This window comes from Lepisosteus platostomus, chromosome 23 (assembly GCF_059453375.1).
Source record: "Lepisosteus platostomus isolate fLepPlt1 chromosome 23, fLepPlt1.hap1, whole genome shotgun sequence".
NCBI lineage: Eukaryota > Metazoa > Chordata > Actinopteri > Semionotiformes > Lepisosteidae > Lepisosteus > Lepisosteus platostomus.
The window spans coordinates 6238698-6251832 of NC_142633.1; the positions used below are offsets into that span (position 1 = coordinate 6238698).

The 13135-nt window shown below is 38.1% G+C and overlaps 1 long non-coding RNA gene across 1 annotated transcript; it reads right to left on the reverse strand.

Annotated features, from left to right (window-relative positions):
* Positions 1-3196: 3196 nt before the first annotated feature.
* On the reverse strand, positions 3197-9463 carry LOC148641923 (uncharacterized). The gene is made up of 5 exons (XR_015929578.1): positions 9351-9463; positions 7146-7225; positions 5739-6581; positions 4240-4420; positions 3197-3791 (listed from the first exon to the last, which is right to left on the reverse strand). It is a non-coding gene; the product is annotated as an uncharacterized LOC148641923 (long non-coding RNA).
* Between the last annotated feature and the right edge of the window lie 3672 nt (positions 9464-13135).

The window sequence follows — 13135 nt, forward strand, 5'->3', positions numbered from 1 at the left end:
CAGTACAAAATGATCAGAATTAGTCATACGTACTGTAGGCAAGATCTTAAAACACAACAGTGAGGTGAAGGCAGTTAGAGTGCAAGCAAGTGTACCGAAACAGTACACAGTGAATTCCTTCCTAATTTACAAGTCCTGTTACTGTTAAAGGGGTGTGTACAGTTATAAAATCCATTTTCCGAGATTTTCATTTGCAACAACTTTTCAAAATGTTTGTCTTTCACTTGGGGTTGTGTGTAACAATATATAAATGAACATGAAATACATTCTGATTGAATGTGTCTTGTTTGCAATTTCGCAAAATGTTTTAAGTTGGAAACGGTGTTTAGACTTTCTATAAGCATATAGAGTTTCTATAAACTGGGCAGTACAACAGCGAGCAATTACCTGCAGTTTGAAATGATGTGTACCATATGTGTTGTGTATGTCCATGTAAAATGATGCATGTATTTTGCCAAATGTCTATTTTAAAAACCACTACAGGTAGTGGCTAGACTCCTTTTTCTAATGTTGGAATAACACAACAAAACTTAACTAAATAAAAAGAATGGGACATTGTGCAATTTGTGGGGTGGTATAATGAACATTGTTTCTTACATATCCTACTGAAATACGAAACTGCAAGCTGTTTTATGTACTCCGGGACATTAACTTTGTAATGAAATACTATGGCAAAGCAAAGAGTCAGGGAAGCATCAAAATTGATATGACATGGAAGGTGAAAATGTACTGAACTAACTGCATGCCATCTCATTTTATAGGAACAATTTTTTAAACTTGAATCTGAATACAAAATGTATGTTACACAGCCATCTTGGTCTACATTATAATAAGTGTAAAGTGACTTATTAGATACAATGCTTGTATGCATAAAAATCTCAGGAGGGGGACCTTTGTAAAATTCACCACTTTTTACCACATCTTAGAGGCTGCCTCCTGAATGGAAGAAGAGGGAGTGAAACTGATCCCATTCTCCTTTGCCAACTTTTTTCATTTTAGTCATCAGCCAGTCTTCATCCAGATTCACTGGAGGAGACCCTGCATAGGACTTGTTTAGCATGATAATAGAAGCTTTCGTTGTAGTCAACTGGGCCAGTCCTGAGCTCTCCACACCAAACAGCAAAACACCTATGAATACATTCAATATTGAAAGATCAATGGGTTGCATCACAGAAAAGCTTTCTATTATTTAGATCACAGTTAAGGAAGTGATCTGACAACCTACAGTAAATGGCTATACATCCATTATAACAAGTTTTCTAGTGTGGCCTGCTATGAAGTGGAAAATGACATCCTCTCACAATCCGGTCCATCACCAATAGATTGGTTAGCAAGAGGCTGTGGCACAATAAAATTAGACCACTAGGTTACCCATATATACAACCAGGAAACATTCATACCCTTGAACCATGAAAGCCACCCATTTGCAGCACTGAAATAAAGCAGGGAGGAATTTAAGCAACTCAGTTCACAAAGGACTGAGAGGGAGTTGCACTCTCTTTCATGAGATAGTATATCTAGATTATAGTGCACAACCAAGCAATGTGGTTAAAAATGAAGCACTTCTGAGTAAGCATGAAGTTTTGCCTTCTCTTTCATGGAGAGAAAGCATATCACTGTATCAGGCTTATAGGAGTGGCATGCATAGTTTGTGCCCTCTCCATGCCCCTGATCCAATGTACCAAAGAGGCATTTGTTCAATAAAACAGTAGATCTTCCTGTAGAGGACAGGGTCTAAGTTATTCAGTGGTTTCTCATAATGTGGAAACCATAAATTCATCGAAGGAACAGAGGAAAAAGAAAAACTGGCAGCTACAGAGAGAAGAAGAAAGTAGGAGCAGATAGAAGAGAAGAGAATGAGAAGACAGAAAGGAAGACAGAAGACTAAAGCTCCCTGTTCTAATCAGATTTTACGACTAGATTCAAGTTCAGTATTTGAATTTTGTTAAGAGAACTTGCCATTCTACTGCTTTAAGGAAACTCGGTTTTCCTATATAGAGAATCCCTGGGTTACAAACACAATCTACTGGTTAGTGAATGGATTTTACAGAAAAGGGAGGTTCCCGTTCATTTCCCGTTCATTTCATAGCATCCTGGTCTCTAAGAGATTGTGATGGCCGTCATCCCTCCTCTATAGGGCGCTCCTACCTTTTTCAATGTGTTGCCAGTTGTATTTGTCCCAGCTGTATCTTATCCTGTTTTCCCTACTGAAGCCCGGCGTCTCCATAGTTCTGGGCTCAGCTTTGGAAGACGGATGCCCGGAAGCCCGCCTACCACCGGGCACAGGAGTGGCCCGAGAGCACAGGCTTCACCATGGTGTCCTGACCTTCTGAGCTTGGGGCTCGGAGCACCTTGTCCTGTCAATGTTTTAACTATCTGTATTCCTCGTTCCCTGTTCCCTGTGTCTGTCTTGGATGGATCTCCCGGCACCTGGACCTTGGACTGCGTCCTGATTTCCCCTACTTGACTTCCTTTCGGACTCGTGCGCCTGCACTCCCCCCCTGCACCAGATCACTGCCGTCACCACCCCCTGTGTTTCCACCCACCCTGATCCTGCTGTGTCCCACCTGATGTCCTACTCCAGTCACTTCCGGATTATACCATCTCGCATAGAGTCTTTAACTACATTTCACGGTATTTCCCGTGACAGAGATTTAACTATTAGGTCGAGTAATGAAAGTTAAGATAACGTTGCCCACTTGGCTCAGGGTTAACCTCCTGACATAGGAGGAGGAGGCTAGAGTCCTTCTGGGAGGCCATGCAGAGAGAACACTGACCAAGGGGTAGCTGCAGAGGTGGAGATGGGGTGGAAGAGGGATGCGAAAGACAAATGTAAGGGACAGAGGGAGATAATGTACAGTATCTATGATGGTTGAGTGAGAAAGTGATGTCCTGATTAATTACAAATTACAGACAGCTGAGCTTTCATCATAAACTCCTTTAAAAAAGTTGAATTCACGTTTTAGCCTTCAAGAACCAGGGCTTGGTTTATTAAATGCCAATCTTTAGAAAGAGGTAACCCAGAAAGCTAAGTGCACTCAGGCTCTGCAGGACCGGAATTGGACACTGGTAGTCAACAAGACAAAAGAGAGACAAGCAGAAAACATACACCCTTCAAATATTTTATTGACGCACTTATCATTTTAAATTATTTAGTATTACAAAAATACTAAATATGTTCCAGGCACCAAAATGATTATTGAAATGAAATTTAATATTATCATAATTTAATGAAATTATTGCATCATCATTTTTTAATTATTACAAAAATTAAGGAAAAAACCCAAGTTCCGTATAGTGAAGATGATTAAATGCAATAGCTCTGAACAATCCAACACAAATGGCTTGGCATACAATTAGTTCTAATTATCATATCAAATTGTAGTTTAAAAGAGAAATTTATTCAAACAAATTCCTTGATCAGAGAGAAATTAGGCAAATTAGTGTACTTATGCTTTTGAAGGAAATACCCATTTTACTAGCTAACAGCAAAAGCTAAATAGCTTTAAATGTTAAATTTCTGGCATTTGCCTATATAAATGCTCTGTAAGGTAAAGTATCTGCATGCATGTAACTACTAAACTGTTTTAGTTAACAATAGGCTCTTCCTTTATTGCCACTTTCGAAACTGAAGCTCCAGTCCATGTCCCAGTGATAGTGGTCTGGTGTCCGAAGACAGTGAGCACCTTCGCTGTGTAAGGAACATCAATGATCCCCTTCTGGACTACAGCCTTGAATCTCACAGCCTCCCCAGGGGGCACTGTAGCATTCAGGCTGGATGTATTAACAATCTGCAATGAAAGAAGCAAAAGCCATTGGCTGGGGTCTCTGCTTTCAGAAAACAGCGGGCAAATACAGCATTCAAAATCAGTAAGCTAAAGCAGTTCAATGGTTACGGCAATAAAAAAAAAAACAAAGGAAGAGGTAAAGGTTTATTCCATGCTGAAAGGGAAAGAAAGAGACAGTGTTTCATCTGTAGAGCCTTTTTCAGATGTGCTTGAACTTAATAAACAAACAAGGCAATTTAAGGAGTGTAGTTAAGTTGTAGTTAAAATGTGCATAACAACAGTGTTCAAGTGTCACTTAGTCACCTTGTTAGTCAAGTGCCCTGTTTTCTACTTCCTTTCCGCATATGCAAAACAGTGATGTCTTGCTCAATTTCTTTGAGTAACAGCCCAGGGGGCTTAAAGGCACCATTCATCTTCAATAGCTTAATCCAGTACTGGGAACATACTGTACCTCTTTCCTTTCTGTCTCTGTAAAACTCCAGTTGTGAGTAGTACTGGCATTAATAGAGACTGTGGTTTCATTTGCAGCCAACAATGGGATTCCAGCTTTAAAGGTTGTTGATGCTCCAACTTCCACAGTAAATCCATGAGAATGGGTGAAAGAGCTTTCCAGGGTAACAGTTTCAGAAAACCTGAAAAAAAAATCACTTTCTATTTTACAACTTCTTGTTTCAAAGCTGCAGACTGTATCAACCTGGCTGTACCACAATGGGAGAAGGAGAACTTGTGTAAGTACTCGCCTGACATACCAGCCGGGTGAATGTCATGAACTTCAGAGATAGTGAAGATGGCAAGAGAGGGTTTTCTCATGTTGTTACTGCTTGCTCAAATTGTGGCTGACTAAAGGCTACCCAAACCTGCTGACACTCTCCAGGTGTGGAACCTCCCAGACACAGACAGCTGATGGTGCATCTGCAATTTCCCTCACGGGATCAATAAACTATCTATCTATCTAAGTAAAGCCATTGACCATGAGAAGAACATGCAAAATCCTCACGGAGGAGGACTGGGCTAGAGTCAAACTCAGGATTCAACATTTTCAAAGTAGTTCCTTTGCAAGTTTTTGGCTGTTCTTTTGCAATGTTAGTAATATTTGTATCTTCTGCTAGTGTTCCTTCATCTTTCCTGTCACACATTCTAATTCTCCTCATGCCCGAAAATGCCCACATGACATCATCATTAAATTCAGCATATATAGAGTGGACAGGAAGGTAAGTTGGTAGTTTTTTAAATGTATTGCAGTACATTGATGATGATGATGATGAAGATAATAATAATTACAAGTAACAAGGACTCCCCTCCACTACCACCAATGAGTAGCTCTGCCAGAGTGCACCAATACACTCATCACACAGCAGCTCTCAGTGGTGAGGAGAACAGAGAGATGAAGCCAATTCATAGATGGAGATTACTGGGAGGCCATGATTGTTAAATGCCAATCTGAAATTAGTGTCCCCGTCACTATACTGGGGCATTAGGACCCACACAGACTGCAGGGTGGGCACCCCACACTGGTCCCACTAACACCTCTTATAGCAGCAACCATAGCTTTCTCAGGAGGTCTCCCATACAGGTACTGGCCAGGCTCACACCTGCTGGGCTGCTAGTTGTGTTGCAGTGTGGTGATTCTTCTTAACCACTTCTATAACATTTTTTAAATTGAGAGTCAAGTGATTTACTGACAGGTTATAGTTGAACATATACGTAGAAATGCAACTTAAAGTAGATTTTTCATTTAATAATATCTCAAAATAAATTTTCAGACATCATTACATTCAAATTTTGTTACCCTTAAACATCTTTGTTTTAAGTTTGCCAAAGGATTACCAGCAGTCCTAAAATTTAAGTTTTAGATCTATTGGCAGTGTATTTTGTGTGTATTTTTTGTAATTATTGTGTATTTTGTGATATACAGAAAAATGAAAATACAACTTAGAATGCAGCACTTACTGGAAAGTTGCAGTGTAAGGAACAGAGCCGGTAGAGTTGTCACAGTCATGTTGCCCAACTGTCAGAGGCTCTTTTGAAAGAATCTTTGCATCTTTAACAGAAAAATCCAAACTTAAAATTTGACTTATGGTTTTATCTTGCGTGAGGGCAAGGATTGGGAATTGATTGTAGCCAGATCCAAGATTCTGTGCTCTTCCAATCCAGTTATCACTGGCAATCCTGGGTGGTGGGGCAGTGTAGATCTTCCCTCCATTCTTGGAGACTCACCACAGATTGCCATCAGGAGAGAAGGCCATGAAATGGGTAAGTTCTGTCCAGCCTCCAGTTCCAATAATCTCACTGTTTTTATACCAGATGTAGTTCATATCATTCGGAGGGTTTCCTTTAAGCAGATTCCCTTCTGTGGTCACAGTGTACAGGATACCCGCAGGGTCAAAGAACAGAGAAGGGAAGCACCATCCATCTTCGTAGCAACCCTGTACATCCAGGACACGTACTCATTCTCAGGAGGGGGACCCCTGTACAGTTCACCACTCTTCATGACAACATAGAGTGTGCCGTTTGGATGGAAGAAGAGGGAATGAACTTGATCCCACCCAGACCTTCCTACACACCGAGCTTTCTGCTTCAGCCAGTTCTCATCTGGATTCGCTGGAGGAGACCCAGAATACAGCTGTGCATTACAGACTGCAAACATTGTTCCTTGAGGGCTGAAGGCGACGTGAGAGATGCCTTGCAGATTTCCCACATATTTCGAATATTCACTGAAGTTGTCATTGTAATTATTTGGGGGCAGTCCAATCTTGATACGCCCTGATCTTTCCATGGCAAACAGCACCATACCTTTCCCAAAAAAAAATTTATAATCAAATAGTGAACAAAATAACCAATTTCACCAACTTCAAATATCCTAATCTTTAAAAGACCATTATATAATAGTAATACATTTAATATAAAATCTAACTAATGAAAACAAAGCAATAAGAAAAAAGGACAGATTGTAATGGTTTATTAGGATTTGGTGTCCTCCCAAAGTGGGAAAATAATTAATCAAAAAATTCAGTGAGAAACTTGAAATTGTTTTACATACAGTATTTATTATTCTAAGTGAACTGTTTAGAATCTAAATATTATCTGGCTGTAGAGCTCTTTCAGGTGTTTTCTTTTACATGACATGTTAAAGAATTCTGGAACTTTGAAACCTTCAATCTTGACATTATAGAGTAATTCGTGTAGATCAGATTCAAGATTAATTTCTGAGTCATTGATATCGGAGTCTCAGCCTTTGAGCTCACTGTCATGGGAGTTGATGGTGCCCTGAGTGCCCATTTTATCCCTTCAGACAGCTCCTGTAGATTTGCAAATACAGTTTATCTGTGAAACAATGTCAGTTCTCTACATACTCACACATATTGTCTGCTGCTCCTGAAGTCTTAACCTGGTCAGACATGGTCTCTTTCTGAAGATGAGGTCAACTTTCTGTCTGTCTGCAAAACGGAATTCCATACACAAAATAACATTATTTTTCACATAACTTACAAGTAGGTACTTACTACTTAGAAGTTTCCTAATATTCTAATAATGCATGTTACATCTACAGTACCACAAATATACAGTATGTCAAACTACCAACTGCATACTGTGTTAATTTTCCCCTTGAGACTTTTATTCTGATACATCAAGCGGGTTGTGTCAGAGGCAATTAATAATGAATTTCTTAATTTTTGTTTGTTATGCTAGTGTGGATTGAAGCTATATTTGTAGGAAGAAATGAGCAAAATTAATCATATATAGATAAGTTCTTAAGACAGCAGTGAGGTGAAGACAAGTACACTGTGAGAAACTATACATAAACAATACACAGTTCACTCCTTCCTAATTTACAACTGCTATAGTATTACCAAGGGGTGTATCCAGTTATAAAAAAATCTTTTCTAGATTTTCAATTTTAATTACTTTTCTGTTTGAGCATTTACATTGCACTTGGAGGTTGTAACTTACAATATGTAAATGAACATTAAATACATTTTAATTAAATGTGTCTTGATTTCAAGCTATTAGGTCACAAAATGTCTTAGTTTTAAAACATTGTGTAACTGTATGTAAAATTCCTATTAGCACTGTATGTGTTGTGTACTGTATGTCCATATAATGTGACTTGATTATCAAACATGGCTTTGCCTGTATGTTTTTTCCAGATATCTATTTTAATAACCACAAAAGACAATGTTCAGAATCCAACATTTTTTAGATTTTCACATAATCTGTTGCAGGACTACATTACTCTCTGGAATTGCCAGGTGGCACAGTGAATCTATCTTAATGTGGCTTTTGCACAAATCCTATTTTAATCATAACAAGTAAATGTTTATTAACCCATTAGTGCTTTCCTGCACTAATCATACTGTACAGTAACACTAACTGACATTTTTCATTTTTTAATTAAATGCAGTAACAGAATTATTCGTAATGAAATATAAATTAATAGTAATTAGAGAACAGACAATTTATTGTTAGAATTGTACATAGTGGCTTTATATACTAATTGAAACAATAAGGAAATATATCTTATTTAAAACAAAAAAGAGGTTTTAAGTGATTTGAATGACTTTCAAAGAATGACTTACAGTACAGTATGTCACTCTAATTGGATGAGCTAAATTAAAAGCTACTAGTGTTACTTTTTCCATTTTCTACAAAAGGTTCAATGAAGCTACAAGCTTTTCATTATCCATTACAGCAATAAGACACCAAGTGTTCATGGAAAACATTATAACTTTATATCATTTTATAATGATAATAAACATTAGGTAGTTCAAACGAGCATGCCAGAATGTTTCCAAAATAACCATAGCAAGTGACAAAGTTAAAGACTCTGATGCAGAAAACGTTTATGAAAAAGATGGAATACTGCTTAAAGTTTTATAAAGCAAATTAATAATTAAATATACAGCATATTATCCACCCATCCATTTTCTAACTGTCACGGAATCTGGGGTATAGCTGTGGAGAGAGACCGGCAAGAAGGGAGGACCCTATGTGTAGCGGCAGGAACAGAGCAAATAAGGGGGTTTGCTCCGGGCTCAAGGTATCGGGTGAAGTCGGAACGAGACATAAGACCTCAGGTAGCGGATGTGGGGCGACGTGGTGAGGCGAGCCTCTCTACAACCAATCCCAATACCGACCGAGAGGAAAGTGAGACCCGGAAATATATAGCCCCAGACAACAAGACAAACCAGAAGAACAAGTAAAGCACAGAGAAACAAGGAACAGGACAGATACATGTACAGTTATGTGATTATTACTTAGTCAAGCAAGATGCAGTAGGACCATACATAGGATTGGTAACAGTAATGTACAACGCTTGCCCTTGGGAATATTATGGTGTACAGCAGTATCAGACATTTACTAAAGTAAATGTACTGTGGGATAGTAATGATTCCCAGAAACATTGCCATGGTATTTTCTTGATATTCTTATGATATAGTATAGTAAAACATTCTGAAGGCAAATCACAACACTTACGGTGGTTATACAATTGTAAATTGGAGAAAATACTGTAAAACACTGTAATGATGACCTGTAACACATCAGCTATGAAATGAAACTTACCTTGGTTACACTCTGAAGAAAGCAGCTTTTGAATCACACTTGGTCCAGCAGGTACTGTATGAGTATCAAGGTAACGATTTCTTCAGTGCTTTCTCTCTGACTGTAAATGCCTGTCCTCAGCTTCATATTTATACATACAGTATAAAAGTAAAAACACCTTAAAACGTTTTGGATTGGATATTATCCTTCAACACTCCCCTTTCACATGCAGATATCAGTTTTTTCTTGAAAACACATCAAAGACACATTTGCAGACAGAACAAGTTCTGTAAGTACAGTATATCGAAACCGTTTGCATTTTTTAATATTCCTGCTTTTATGTAACTGAAATTCATTTGTTTCCCCAAAATTTGATTTCCAAATTAAAACAGAAGTATTTCTTGAACTGCAGCAAAAATTGCGAAATGACTTATGTGACTCCAGTTTCAGTCCAGTGTCTTCATAAAAGACACAGTGTGGCGAAACAACATGTTCAAAATGTTTTTAATATGTAACATAAAAAATTGAATAAAAACTAAACCAAATCATACCCAATATGAATGACAAATGTATTATCTTAAGACAAATGCAAACAGTAAATTCCTCCCGTAATTTAAACATATCCATTAATACCATTTGTCAATGAGTTCACAAGGAAACATATGTATGATACAGAGTCTAATTTAATAGAACTATTTCTTTTGTCACAATCAGGAACTATTATTCAAAATGGTAGGGTCCCTTTGTAATTAAAGGGTTAAGTGTATAATCCATACATCTATTTTTTAACTTTTTGTATAATACTATTTATATAATATTCAATTTAGAAGATTCATTTATATAATAATCAGTTTATTTGTTTTGAACATTTCCCTTCATTTGAGTACAGCAGGATTTTTGTGATGACATACAGTACTTGGTTTCCCAATGAGGCTGTTGGTGCTTGGTACAGAGGACATATGGGGGACGGGGGCCAGTATATCAATTATCAAGATCTTTTCTCCAGAATATTTTTGAATGGCAATCCCAATGGGGCTGATAATAGTAAATGGGAAAAGGAAGTGAATCAAAGAGGCATGCCATGACCTTGTCAACTTCAACACTAGGTACAGCGTCTATGGTCTTGCTGTTGGAGGTCACAGATTGCAAATATTACAGCTGAAAGGCCATAAAGTAAACAGTGAGTTGATCTGGAGCCAGGGAGATGGAGTAATTCAGAGGCTAGTTTGGGAATCTCAATCAGAGTGGAGAGATAAACCAACTGACATTTGGATGGACGAGACTCAGAATGAGTAGGAAAAGGGTACACAGCACGAGTTGGCTTCACCGCAGAAGCTACAGATATGAAGGAAGTGGAAAGCAGAAGATGAAATGATTTGAAAATGACCATGAAGATCTCTAGAGTGGCTTGGTTTGAAGAAGACTAGGTGCTTGGGTATAATGGAGGGATATCCTGTGGGTGTAACTGTAGGGTTTGTGCGGTGGTGATTAAACACTCTGCCTGTACGGACGGGAACTGCATGGAGACAGATATTCCTGTAAAGGTTTATTGCTGAACAATAACATTTACACCTGCCGCGTTCTCGTTCTTTCTCTTCTTGATAGTCCCTCTTTTCCCATCACACTCTCCCCGAAAGCAATCAGAAAAAAACAGAAAGTCACATTAACGGAAACTTATCCACAAACTGCAACAGAGAGCTCCACACAACTCAAAAACATTTCAAACTGCTCAACCAAATAAAACAACAATTGCAGGACGTAAGCTTACAAGAGGGGAGATAAAAGCATCAGAGACAGTCTGAGTATCTTCTCAAAGTGCGTTACAAGAAAAGCAAAAGAAAGCAAAAAGAAATCTAGAAGATAATAATTCAGGTGGGTAGCTGCGTCAGCATGTGTAGGCTGCAAAGGAACAAGTAATAGGTTTATTCTTCAATAAGCTTAGTTCGTGGTTGTGTTATTCATCCAGGTGGATGCTGCACCTGTAAGCAATTATTATTATTATTATTATTATTATTATTATTTTTATTATAATTATTATTATTATTCCTAGTGAAATGGAGTTTATAGCAGATGTTTGAGACAGTTGTCAAAAACCAAGTTCAATAAGAATCATCTGTCAGTAATTCATAATAAATTCTTGACGTCATTTAATCATAATATACAGTATGTTATACATAAACTCCCATTTACTGTAACAAATCTTTCTTTTTAAAGTCTTCAGTCTGGGCATTAAGTTTTTGAATTAATTTTAAAGTTTAAAAAAAATATGGACAATATGGGACACAACAAGAATGGTCTGATTGCATTTGTTAGGCACTGTATTTTTTTAGGTAAGCAATCTTTTTAAAAACAAGGTACTCAGAAGAAAACCTGAATTATCTGAGTAACTAAGATTGAGTACTGTAACTTTTTCCAGGGGGCTGGATTGGTCTTTAAAAGGTAAATTACTACATAAAACAGATCAGGTGGCAGCAAAAATGAGTAACTTATACACTCCTTCGTGGATCATGGAGTATGGATCAACCAATGAATGTGATGCAGTATACTAGATTATCAGTCTATTTTTCCTCATGATAAAGACATTTGGATTTTCCCAGGTAGTATACACTTCCCTGTGTACCCCTAGAGGTTGGGAAATAGATGTTCTACACATGTGATGCTGCTGTACTTAAATTAATTCTGGACAAGGTATGAAGAAGAATTTCAGATTGATTTTTTAATATCTTATAAATAAATCAATATGAAATATTTAACAATAAAAAAAAACAAATATGAAGGTTTCTGAGGCTCCAAGTGACAGATATCTTGGTTGCTAAACAATGACACTTGGAATGTTCCGGACAGAAACAGAGGTCATGGAGGAGTAAGGGGGGGCTTGGGGAGGGAGCCTGTTTTTTTAGTTTATTTTCACTGAAGAACACCATTTCAAGTCACATAAACCTCACTGAATTTCTTTTACATAAACCAATTTTTTATATTTTACTATGCAGAACAACGTATAATTTGCGAAAAGCCTTCTAGTCTTAACTAAATGAATAACACTGCACACACCCCTGTGCGCGTCTCCTTGTAAAGACCTGTAATTCCCTGTATTGCTGACAACACTCTTTACACAACATACAGGGAGAGGGTTGTCTCCCAGCACTGTGATAAAGCTGAGCAACTGTATTCTGCTGTCTCCAGTGTCTCTACTGATCTAAACTACTAATGCCCTCAATTACAATCATAATTCCTTTCATTAATATAGTGTAAGAGAATGGAGAAAGTATCGTCCTGATCCGTGGGATTCACGTTGCGGGTTTGGTATTCTGTAAGAACGATGTGATTTACGAACCCTGTGCGGGTCTACAGGCGAGGTAGCTGAGGTATCCAAGGCAGGCGAGGAGGGAGAGTGGTCAGTTTTTCCAGGCAGGGTCAAGACCAGGTAGGAGGCAAGAGGAGAGACAAACAAATCCGATAGGGGCGAAGCAAGAGTGATTAATCCAAAATCAACACCAAAGAGGCGACGTTGAGGGAGTCCAGACCAGGTAGAAAAAGGTACTGAGGAGGAAAGGGCGAGGTGAGCTTAGGAGGTGGAAGAGATCCTACTACCAAGCAATGTAACTTATTGAACTGATTGTTGAAATAGTGAAGGAAGGGGTGTGTAAGGGAAATTGGATAATGAGGGCTTGATTGAGACCAGCTGCAGCAGTAACATATAGTGTTTTTCATTCTAGAAGAACTCAAAGTGCTTTGAAGGGTAAGTGCTTAAGTCGGAACCTTTTTTAAGTAAGCCCGTTTGGACCAAACCAGACAGGAATTTAGCT